We start from the raw sequence: 13,329 nt of genomic DNA, 5'->3' as shown, positions 1-13,329 counted from the left end.
GCAAGGAATGAGAGGAACAGATGGAGAAAAAAATCACCCAGCAACAACTGGACCTTACACCGCAACTCTTGACGCTAGCAGCTACAGGCAGCTTTTTGTTTTTCCCTAACTGTAGCAGATGCTGATTGAATTAGACGTTTTAAAGTTGTAGAACTCATTTTGGATTGAGTAAAAAGATTTTATTTCAGTTGGTATGATTGGACAATGTCCGTTCACAAAATACCATGCTCTTATGTTGGGCCTGAGAGCACCAGATCAAGGTAAAGCAATTAGTGTATTTGGTCAGTGTGGGTTTTTTTTGAGTACATATTCAAAATAGATAGCTAAGATTCTTTAGTTCTCTGTTGTTGATACTGTGGTTGGTTGTAGCGTTGGTAAATATCTACATTCAGCCAGTCCAAAGAATTAGCTATTTTCTATGTTGATAAAATATGTTAATTATTAAAAAGGAATACAAAATTTTTGATCCTAACAAAGAATATTTGAGATCTTAGATATCTTTTAAATATCGGGGCACAATGGAAAGTGTTTTAAGTAGTTTATATACATTATTAAGAAAGAATAGGAAGTTATATTATTTTGCTAGCACCGCCATAACAAAGTACTACAGACTGGGTGATACGAACAACAGAAATTTATTTTCTTACAGTTCTGGAGGCTGGAAGTTCAAGATCAAGGTGTTCACAAGGTTGGAGTTGGTTTCCTCCTAGGCCTCTCTTCTTGGCTTATATATGGCTGTCTTCACCCTGTGTCTTCACATGGTCTTTCCTCTGTGTCTACGTTCTAATTTCCTCTACTTATAATGATACCAGTCATATTATGTTAGGGGCCCCTAATGACCTCATTTTAACTTAATTGCCTTTATTATGATCCTACCTCCAAATATAGTCACATTCTGAGGTAGTGGGGGTTAGGACTACAACATATGAACTTTGGGAGGACACAATTCAGCCCTAATAGAGGCTATTAATTAGATAAATCTTTGCAGGTGCATTTTTAAATAGTGCTTTCCCCTGTCAATTATTAAAATAAGGCTCATTTCTGAAATTAGGATATAGGATCACTAGTAAAACATTTTAGGGTTATAATCTGACATTACATTTGTTTGGGCCATTGTTTTATAATCTATGCCATAGTTTCCTCTGGGTTTTTAATAAACATTCGTCTCTAAAACATGAGCTTATTTTCAAGAATTTAAAACTATATAAAATGCTTCTTTAGGTAAGAACTGGAAATGTAAAGGTTAACAGGCCTAATTTGATTGTCAATAAAAGAAACTGTGATAGAAATCTTAGTTCAGACAAATTAGAAAAACCAGAAAATCCTCCTACTACAAACACCTACATATGCTGGATTAAAAAACGAGAACAACATAGTAAATTTTCTTTTAAATGCATAGCTTTGAGATCTAATCATCTGAACAACAGGAATTTAAGCCTGTGCTAAGACTACCTGGATAGAGGGGGCACAAGCAGGATGTTGTTTTCCATTACTTCAGGAACTTGAGTTTTAAGGCTCACACAGAGACATAATTAGAGACTTTGGGCCCTTGCTGGAAGCCTGAAAAGACTACATTCTAAGTAAAAGTGTGTGGGACTAAAGAAAAAAAAATCCCACCAATACAGATGACAATTTGACCTCTGGTTATAAAAGTTGCAGATGGGGGCGATAATGATAATGGAGGCTACTGGGAGAGGGGTGGAAGGGTCCCCTTGATAACCTGCAACCACTAGCTCATATCTCAAGTAGGTTTGGTGTTTGACATTACCCACTTGATCTAGGAATTCCCAAGGCAAGAAATTAGCATAGGAATTATCCCTAAGTGTGTGGTATCCATGGGATGCCTGGGCAAATTACTTAATCTTTTTGATTGATCTCTACTTCTCTTAATGGGATTAAATAAGAATAAATAATAGGTATTGAATGTTTACTTGTATCAGTACTTTACATGCTGCAGCTCATTTAATCTTCAGAACAGCCCTATGACATGGGTACAGTAATCTGTCAATGGTGTGAGACAATGGGGGTGGTCATATCTGTCTCCTAGGATTAAGTGAAATAAGATGAGGTGTAAAAATGTGATAGATTAATGCTTACATGAGTACTTTGGAAACTGTGACTACATGCTCTATCCTTTGGGGTTTTCTCACTTCAAGTAGGACACAGACTCTCAGACTCTTCTCTTCCTCTTTCTTGTTATACCCCCAAAATAAGATGCACAAGATCCCTCCTTGTTTTAAGGATTTTATTATTAATCCTTATTGAAGGGAGGAAGGAAAGAAGATGGAATTTGAAGTGGCCTTGAAAGATGGGTAGAATTTGAATAGACAGAATTCTGAAAGTGTTTCATGTAGAGAGGATATTGAGCAAAATCTTGACGGCATAAATAACATTCTTCGAAGTCCAATGACAAGTGAACACATCATAGCATTAAAACTTACCAATTCTTTGACATCTATCTTGGGTCCCAGCTCCTCCAGGATGTCTTCCTTGTTAATATTCTCTCTCCTTCTTATTCTTATTGCCTCCACAGTAGCTTGGCACTGAGTTTGGAAGAAAAGTATATATCACAATATATTTTTTAAAAATAATTTGAATGTAATCTTTTCTCCCCTCTGACTCTGATCTTTCTGAAGGTCAGAATACTTTTTGAATACTCCCCTCTCCCAGTATAAGGAAACGAGAAAGCGCTCCTAAATCATAAATAGATTTTGATTTGCTTTATAAAAACCACAGTTAGAAGCATAGCAAAAGATACTGCTTCCAAAAGTAAACATACACGTGGAATTTTCACGTTACTGCTTTGTTTTGTATAGATGAAACTCTCTGCTTAACTTTTATAGCATTTATTAGATGCTGAATTTACTCCTGGGCCATAAGTTTTTGTTTCTTCAGTTTCTTCTGGGATAACCTTTTTCTTCTGTGCAGCCTCCTCTCTTGGTTTAGGAACAATTTGCTCTTTTTCAGTGAGGATCATCTCAGAGCGGCAGGGAGAGCTCCTGTCTGGGTTAATCACCCATGAGCTGTCAGTTTTATGCCGCATCTTGGAAGCTTTGTTCACTTGGATGTGCTCAATGACCAGAGAATGTACATCTAACCGTTAAGTTCAGCATTACTCTCTGCATTTTTAAGTATGTGCGGCAAAAATTCAGCACTCTTTTTGGGCCACCGACCCTGCATCCAGCCCCGCTGTTTGTCCTTGGCACACCTACCAACTCCACCATTGTAATGACAGAATCGCATACATTACTTCTATAATGTAACATCCTTCAGATACTTGGTGGCTTTTCAGTTATGCATACCCTTGATGGCCTGTGAAGTTTCACGAGTTTTCTTAAAGCAAACACGATGATTTGAGCTTCTCGATTTGCATGATTTTGTGGGGTTTTCTGGGTCAAGAGCATAGAGAGCCATTTTCGGAGGTCACCATGGGCCACTTACGGGAAGAGCTTAAATAAATATTTTGAAAATACTTTCAGAACCTTGAAGAGTAAAGATTGTTTTCACATTCCTTCCCAAAAATTGTGAGAAGCATTTCAAATTCAAGAGAAGATGGATTATTTTGACTGAATTATCGCAAGTTTTGTATATTAAAAGACCTTTGTTTATAAAATGAATTTAGAACTGTTTAAAAGTACTTTTACCTGATTCTTTGTGTATCTTTATGTATGTTATAAACACATCACTGTGTTCTGGGACTTGTTAGGGCAGAGAAACAATTAATGTGCACTACACTAAAGAGTTATTTTTACTTATCCCTGGGTGACTTTGTCCCTAAAGATGTATGTAATAACTGTTTCAGAAATTTTTTCCCAACTATCCTATCCACTTACCCCACTCTATGAGTGTGGAAAATCAACTTGACCTGTAATTTATGATTGGTCAAGTTAGTGGCTTACACAGTGTAACCAAACTTTGCCAATTGATTAGTGCTTTTTGTTAAGGCCAGATCTTGCCGAAATTTTTACCCCAAGTGCAAATGACTCCTGCCTGTGATGCTTGTTTACAAAGACAATTAAGAAAGAAAGAAAGAAAGAAAGAAAGAAAGGAAGGAAGGAAGGAAGGAAGGAAGGAAGGAAGGAAGGAAGGAAGGAAGGAAGGAAGGAAGGAAGGAAGGAAGGAAGGAAGGAAGGAAGGAAGGAAGGAAGGAAGGAAGGAAGGAAGGAAGGAAGGAAGGAAGGAAGGAAGGAAGGAAGGAAGGAAGGAAGGAAGGAAGGAAGGAAGGAAGGAAGGAAGGAAGGAAGGAAGGAAGGAAGGAAGGAAGGAAGGAAGGAAGGAAGGAAGGAAGGAAGAAAGAAAGAGGGAGGGAGGGAGGAAAGAAAGAAGTAAAGAAAGAAGAAAAGAAAGAAAAAAAGGCATTGGGATCAACGTTTTAGCAGTATTTTCACTTTAAAATAATTTTATTTTATGAAAGGGAGAACTTTACAAGTTTTGAAGAGATTTTCCATTTTTGTGTTTCAGACTGTCCCTCACAGCAGTGTTTGTCAAACTTTTTAGTGTAACAAACATCAGCTGGAGAACTAGTTAAAACTCAGATTTCTCGGCCTGACCCCCAGTTTCTGATTCCGTAGGTGTAGGTCAGGGTGGGGAATTTGCCTTTCTAACAAGATGCTTCTGGCCTGGAGACCATACTTTGAGGACCACGGCTCAGAGAACCTAAAGTCAGACCTCTGAGTGGAAAGTTTAATTTCTTCATTACTTACACTGTGTGAGGCACTGTGCAAGACACTTTCCATACATTATGTCTAATTCGGACAACAACCTTACAAGTTGAAAATGATTACTCCCATGTTATAGATCAAGGAACTGAGGCTCAGAAAGTTAAGTTAGTCAAGATCACACAGCTAGTAAGCTGCAGAGCCAGAATTTAAACCTTGTTTTTCTGTTTCCATATGCATGCTACTTCTGTTAAAATACACTTTTTTATCTAGTTTAAAGTTTTTCTAGTCCCAGTGCCTTCCTCAGGCAGGAATGATTTCTCTAACATCTCTGAACCGTGGTTCTTCAGCTTCCGCTCACACCTGTCAGAGAGGGGCGCTCACTGCTTCATGAAGGAAGTCTGTTGGGACCAACTATCTGGTTTCCCAGGGTGGGACTTTCAGTTTTAAAATCTGGACCCGAGCAAACCAGGTATGATTTGTCACTCTAGGACGGCTCAAACCATTTTGAATGCTTTATAATGAGTTCAGCTTCCTGTAATTTTCCATTTCTATTGTAGTTTTGTCTAATGGGGCCTTGTACATGACTGTCCTTCAGCTATTTGAAGATAATGATCATTCCACCAGTTTCCAGACTGTCTTCATTCCCCTTGACTTTTCTTCACATAACACAGTTTATATAGCACTTACTATGCGTCAGAAACTCTTCTAACTGCTTTATGTTTAATAACGTGAGGTAGGTACTATTATTATCCCCATTTTGCAGATGGGCTAACTGAGGCACAGTTAAGTACCCTGCCCAAGGTCACGCAGTTAAGAGACTGAGCCAGGATTTTAACCCAGAATCCACACTCTTAATCATTATACATTAATGCTTTCCATTCAGTCAATAAGGCTTTACTGAGCACCTACTATGTACTAAGTGAAAAGACACAGAAGATAGACTTGGTGTATACAGTCTAGTGGGAGGCACATGAGCAATAAGTAAATAAATAAAAGAAATGAAATAATTACAAATTAGGATAAGTGCTAAGAAAAAAATAATCGCTAAGATAAAAAATATTGGTGAATCAGTTTGGGTCCAATGAGGAGATAGAAACCACACAGGAAGTTAAATAGAAGAAGTTTAATGTAAATAATTATTAACTATGATAAAGAAGTAAGGAAACTATTTGGTACCCTAAGGCTGAGGGAGTGTGGCTAAAGAAGGACAAACTTGGGAAGGATTCCTCTTTCACTGGAGAAGGTGTGTGGATTAGTCAGCTTGGGCTGCCATAGACTAGGTGGTTTAAATAATAGAATTTATTTCTTACAGTCACCGAGGCTGGGAAGTCTAAGATGAAGGAGTCAGCTGATTAGGTTCTCTGGCCAGGACTGTCTTCCTGGCTTGCAGACTGCCACCTCTGGCTGTGTTCTCACCTGACGGAGGAAGAAGAAAATAAGCTTTCTGGTGTCTCTTCTGCTAAAGCATGAATCTCATCATGAGGGCCCCACCTTCATGACCTCATCTAAATGCGGTTACTTCCCAAAGGCCCCATCTCCAAATATCAACCCATCGGCAGTTAGGGCTTAACATTAGAATTTGGGGAGCGGGGGAACAAAGTTCAGTCCATATCAGTGTGGGTCAGCCATGGGATAGCAGAGAAGTTGGCTGATTTGGGCAGGCTGGAGTGGTTTGGAGTCACTGGACGAGGAATAGCCCACCCTCTCAAATGCAAGTCATCAGCACTTGATGATGTGGGTGGTCAGTAGCCCAGGCTTAAGCAGGAGGCCTTTGAAGCTTGTGGGCCACCTTGGGGCTCAAGCTTTTGTGGAGAGGGCTGTGGAAAGGTTATCGGCAGGTTGGGGCTGAAGGATTACAGAGGGATAGATAGTGTTCTGTGCCATGGCTGGGGCAGGCTCCAACAAATGTCGTCATACCAACTCCAGACACTGGCAGCAAAGCCTCTTCCTCCCCGTGGTGACCTTTCCAATGCCTTTAACTGAGAACGCATGGCGTCTTGCTTGCTTTAAAGGAGATATGCTTGAAGGAGTTAAGTTGTTTAGCAGAGTATATATTGAAAGGTGCATTTAAAGCTGAGAGGACATAATTTGATAATGAACAGTTGAGTGCTGAGTTTTTTTAAGTGTTAAAAAATAATATAAACTCAAATTAAAAATTGTCAAGTCCTTCAGCATTACTCCAGAAAAATACAAAATTTGCTCCAAAGATAAAGAATTTCCTGTAATTCCTTCCAGAAAAACGTGTGTATCCACATACTTGTCAATGTTATAATTTATACAAAAAAGATTATTTTCCTCTACACCATACTTTTGAGAATAAGAGATTTAAGAATTATCTTATTATTAAGAGAATTAAATGTCTTAAAAATCTTTCTCCATCAGCACATCCAGATCTTCTTTATCCTTTTTAACCTGTGCGTGGTATTATGTCATGTGGATGATGGATAATTTATTAACTTTTAATGGACACTTTGGGTTTTGCTTTTATAAAAATTCTGTCAAGAAGATTCCTGTATACATATATGATTGTATTTTTTGTAGGTATAACCATATCTAGATTCTTTACTATGTGAAAGGATATGTGCCTTTTAAATTTTGGAATTTACCAAATTAACTCACAGTAAAACTGCACCGGTTTATACCTGCCTCCATCAAAAGTAGGTGACAGTATTAATTTGCTCAGATCCCTGCCAGCATCAGAGAAAACTTGCACCAGTCTGATACATGAAAAAAAATGTTTTCTTACTATTTTGATTCGCATTTCTTTAATTATATATGAAGTAGAGTATCTTTCCATATGTTTATTATCTTTTGAATTTATTTTTCTAGAAACTATTTCTATCCTTTGCACAATTTTTATTAGGCTGGTTTTTTTTTCATGTTCATTTATATCAGTTTTATTTAAGTTAAAGAAAAAAGCTCTTAAATAAATATGTTTTAAATATGTTTTTCTTGTTTTGAAACTTAGTCTTTTGATTTAAGCTTTAGTTGTTTTTTCCCCCCCATCTTTTTAGTACCAAAATTACATTGCTACTTAGACAAATTTATTAACCTTTTCCTTTACGGCTCCTAGATTTTATAGCCTTCTCAGAAATATATAGATATAATAGCCTTCTCAGACGAGTACTAAATTAACCCACCTTTTTAGATATTTTATTATTTATTTTTTACATTAAATATTCGATTTGTCTGGAAACGATTTGCATATAACCCAGCTTTGTTCTTAGTAGGTACTGACTAGTCGTGCCATCATCAATGATTTACTAATCTCTCTTTTCCTCAGTGGTTTGAAATCTCATCTTTACACCTATACAGTATACTAAATTCCCTCATGCATTAGAGTCTGATCTTTCTTTAGTTCCATTAATTTCTTCTCATATCAAATGGCTTTATTGACTGAAGTTTAAAAATATGTTTTGATATCAGATAGACCTAGAAGTAGACATGCTTTGGATGGAGTAGACAAAGATCTTGCTGATAGGAGGCAGTTAGGTTGACATTTGAAGAACGAGAAGTCACCGGCTCCATGGAGATGAAGACAGAAGTGTTCCCGGTAGAGGAAGTTACACATATCCAAAGGTCGGGAGACAGTAAACAGCTTGGCGTTGTTTGAAGGAACTAAAAAGAAAAGACTAGGGTGGTGAGTACAGCAAACACAGGAGAGAAAGGCTGGGATGGCAAAGATAGGCCAGGTTTTATCGGCAGAGATTGGTTTTCTGTTAAACATAAAGGGAAGCAGTTAATGAATTTGAAGTAGGAAAGTGACATGCTCCAGTTTCCCAGACTGTAACATCCTCTGTCACTCTGGCTGTTGTGTGGAGAATGGGCAAGAGGAGGGCAAAAGTTGCAGTAAAGTAGCCAACTAGGAGGTTGTTGCAGCGTTCCAAGCCAGAGATGGAGGGGCAGGCTACAGCGTGGGCTGGGAAGATGGGGAGAAAGGGGCACATTCTGGAAGAAGAATCAGCAAGATTTGTTGGTAGCTTGGGTGTAGAGTGAGTAATAGGAAGGGCTCATGGCTGATGCCCAGGGGCGTTCTTTTCATTTTGTACCTTTCTGGACCATTTAAGTTTACCCACCTTCTGAAGGTATACATTTTAAAATGGAAAAAAAAAAAAAAGGCAATGGTTGAGGAAGGGACTTTTAAAAACATCATATTCTGGCATAGTTATATTTTAGTCTCAGTAAGTGATACCATATGCAGAAATGGGGAAGACTTAGAGGAGAAATAGGTTTGAGAGTGACGGGGATTAGGCTGAGATTATAACAAGAGTGCAAGGCTGAGATGTGAAGTTTGAGATGTTAGCAAAATCCAAAAACAGATAGCAAGTAGGCAGTTTGATACATGGGTCTGGAGCCAGAAGGAGAGATCCAGGTGGAAATGCACACCCACATATGAATGTTATTTAGAATCATAGGAATGAGTGGGATGGAAGGAAAAGAGAAGAAAAGAGAACCCAGTACAGAGCTGTGAGGAAAACAAGCATTTAAAAGTGGGTGGAAACACAGCTAGCAAGAGATAGGGAGCAGGCAGAAGTATAGTAGGAAGAGTGGGAGGGCACAATCGTAGAAATCCACCTCCCAACCTTTTGATGGCTTCCACTGCACCAAAAATAAGGTCCAGACTACTTTCTACCCTGTCCGAGGCTCTGCCCTCCCTGGCTGGTGCCTACTTCCCCCATGTCAGCTCTAGCTATTTTCAACCTCAGTCACCTACTTTTGAGCCTTCACATGTTTTTCGCTGCCTCTCTGCTTGGAAAACTCAACTACAGGTCCCTTATCCCATGCTAAATGTGTCTCTTATCTGCTCAGGTGTTGCTTCTTCCTTATTCAAGTAGCTTTTCTCGTTATAATCTATCCCAACATCTTATTATTCTTTTATGGGATAGTTTCTTTTTTATTCCTTTTTGTGTCCTGTTTGCCAACACAATGTCTAGCAAACAGTAGGTGTGCAATAAACATTTGACTCATGAATGAATGAATGAATGAATGAATAAGCCCTTTTAATCTTCGCCTTGAGGTGAGAGTTTTAAATCCTTGCCAACTTTTAAAATTTTTCATTTTATGTTTGAACACCTAATTAGCAATGGGTTAGTTAAAATATTGGTGAACCGTTCCAGTGACCAGACCAAAAGGGATCTCTGATAGAGTTGGGAAAGAGAGCCCCTTGGTCCCCAGTTGCTGGTGAACTCCAGGGCTGTTTAAGCAAGGCCCCAGGAGAGGGCAGCAGAGGGCTGCTCAGGACTGTGGCTCCACTGATTGGGGTGTGTGCGCGCGTGTGCGGGGGCGGGGGATGGGTGTATGGTGAAGGGAGAAACTGGGCAGCAGGCTAGGTAGCTAGAACCCGCACTAGACTAGGGTTTGGGGAGAAGGTGACCTGTCTAGTTCTTTGTAAGAGTCTAAAGTGCGTTGATTGAGAGCGTTTGAGGCCACCTTTCTGTTTGTTTAGATTGTGCTGATTCTTACCACACAGGGTATAATGAAGCTGTTTTACTGTGGGCCTCCTTGTTGAGAAGGGCCAAAAAGGCTCCTGGAACAGTGATGTGGTGGGGGGAGGGCCCTGAGGCGAAATGGTGAGTACAGATGGGATTTTTGGCTTTGGCTGCAGGGGACAAGCCTCTTGGAGACTGTTCTGCAAAGCAGGGAATAAGGTGGTGTCTGTAAGTTAAAACCAGGCAGGAGCTGGGAAGGCTCGAAAGCAGATTGCATTTTGGGGAAAATAGGAGGTAATCATTGGTTCAGCACCATACATTGTCAGAAATAACTTTGTATGTTTCTTACGCGCTTTGAATGATATCCTCTCTGTTCTCCTTTTTTGTTAGTCAAGTTTTTAAAATTTCCAACCTATCATCTATGCCTAGGGGAAAAGGGACTTTGCACACACATTAGTCAGAGGGTCAGAGGGGATCACAGTGCCCCTTAGTGGCCAGCAAGGTGGTAGCAGCAGAGGTGAGAGTGAAAGGCCCCAAATGGAAGGGACAATAGTCTGGGTACATGGTCCTTTCAACTAACACACAGACACACTTCACGTACACATATGTATACACATAACATACATACACTTATATACATGCATCTCACACAAACATCACATGCAGAAAACACACTTATGCACGCAAACATACATACACTGACACACCACACATATACACACTGACATACACAACACAACACTCCCACACTTTTTGTATTGGGTTTTGTATTGGATACTATGATTGCCTGTCCAGTAGTCATCCCATTGTGTATAGCAACAATGTGGTTTAAGTCTCTTGGTTTCAGGAGTAGATTCCAGTTGGCCTAAGTTATCAATATAATCCCAATCCCCTTGGTGTTCCCTTGGCCACTGGGATTGTTTTAGGAGTGAGCATACAACCACGGAAGTCCATTAGATGTGAACAAGGAATCCCGTAGCCCTGGAAACTGTCAGCAGCCATTCTGCTACCCCAAGGAAAGGTTTGTTTAGAAAAACGGGGGGAGGCAGAGAAGAAGGACTTACAGGCAGAGTGAAGGTCAGGTTGAGTTTCTTCTATCAGAATATCTCAGAATAGATCAGCTTCTATTATAGAACACTTCTATAGAAAGCCCGGGAGGGGCCCAGTCTCTGCTTTAATATGGAGGACTGTTCCTTCCCAGCCTTCCTTTGGCCTCTTGGTCCTCAAAGTCAACACAATGGACCTGGCACAGTTCCTAAAGTGTTTCATGCATAACAAAGAAGATAATATTTAAAACCAAGACCAATAATAACCTCTTTGCCTTCTAAGGAAAGTGATACAACTTCAATCTATGGAGGAATAAATTTTTGAATGGATCTCATGCCTTGCAGAGCCTGACATGAGATTCTAGCCAATGGTTTTGAATTCCAAAGAGCAGGCAACCTTGGCTGACATGGGAGATTTTGTACATACATATATACATACGTACGTACATACATACACACACACACACATACATACATACATACATACGGTTGACCCTTGAATAACAGGTTTGAACTGCATGGGTCCACTTATATGTGTCTTTTTCCCCCCAATTAAAACAGCCGTGGATGGAAAAAAAGTATTTTTGTATTCCCAACCGCTGATTCCTAATGGAGAACTGAAAGTACTGTTTTAGATTTGAGGCTGGTTGAATCTGCGGATGCGAAGGGCTGACTATAGAGTTAAAAGTTACACGTGGATTTTTGTCTGAGCGAGAATTGGTGCCTCTAACCCTTGCTGTTCAAGGATCAACTGTGTACTCATTTAATCCTCCTAACTGCCCTGAGAGGTGAGCATTACTTACCCCTTTTTTACAAATGATGAATGAGGCCTGGAGAGGTGTCACCTGCTCAGTGTCAAACAGCTAAGAAGGAGTGTTCAGCTTTAAAGCTCATTCGCGGGCTCCCTTCCAGGGTAGCTCAACACTTATCATGCCCATGGCTGCCTCCTGGATGTGATTTGGTCTGGGTGGGCCTTTTGGGGCGTGGATGTGGAAGAGGTATGAAGTTATTCTTGTATGTTTAGTTAACATTTCTTGGAGGCAGGGGAGGGAATGCGGAGGATAGAGAACCTCTTACGCCAGGGTTCTGATCATGGTAGAGAGAAGGAACAAAGTGGACTTTGAAAAGTTAGCTTCTGCCAGGGAGAGAGTGTGGCACAGAGGCTGCCACACAGCCTCAGAGCCCATCTAGACCTGGGTTCAGGTCCCAGGGCCACAGTGTATTAGCTCTGTAACCTCAGGCAAGTTACTTAACCTGTTGAAGCTTGAATTTCCTCTTTAATAATGATCCTTGCCTCCTACTGTCTTCATGGAGGCTAAATAGGAAACACAAATAAATCATTTAGCACAGTGCCTGCACTCCTCAAACGGTAGCTGTTCTCATACTCTTCAAACTACATAGTGCCCTGCAGACTCTGGGGAGACATTCTAAAGGCCCCTTCTGGTCCAAATTGCAATGTTCAAACACTTTGTAATACAAAGAAGGCAGAGGGAAGCAGTTTATGCACAGTGCTTTTCTTTTTGTAAAATTTTTATTGTGATAAGATACATATAACATAAAAATCTATCATGTTAACTATTTAAAAGTATACAGTTCTATAGTGTTAAATACATTCACAATGCTGTGTAGCCAATCTCCAGAACTCTTCTCATCTTGTAAAACTGAAACTTTATACTCATGAAACTCCCCATTCTTCCCTCCCCCAGCCCCCGGCAACTACCATTCTACTTTATGTCTCTATAAATTTAACTACTCTAGGTTAGTATTTGTCTTTTTGTGACTGACTTATTTCACTTAGCATGATGTCCTCAAAGTTCATTCATGTAGCATGGGTCAGAATTCCCTTTATTTTTAAAGATGAGTAATATTCCATTGAATGTAAGTACCATATTTTGTTTATTCCTTTATCTGTTGATAGATACTTGGGTAGCTTCAAACTTTTGGCTATTGTGAGTAATGCTACTACGAACATGGGTATACAAATATCCCTTCAATTTCTTAAGGTATATACTTAGATGTGCAGTTGCTGGACCATATGGTAGTTCTATTTCACATTTTTTGAGGAACCATCATACTGTTTTACATAGCAGATGCACCATTTTACATTCCACCAGTTATATACAGGGTTCCAATTTCTCCATATCTTCTCCAGCATTCATTTTCTATTTTTTTTTTTATAAACAAGAGCCATCC

This window comes from Pteropus alecto, unplaced genomic scaffold (genome assembly GCF_000325575.1).
Source record: "Pteropus alecto unplaced genomic scaffold, ASM32557v1 scaffold461, whole genome shotgun sequence".
NCBI lineage: Eukaryota > Metazoa > Chordata > Mammalia > Chiroptera > Pteropodidae > Pteropus > Pteropus alecto.
This window is presented reverse-complemented; position numbering follows the sequence as displayed.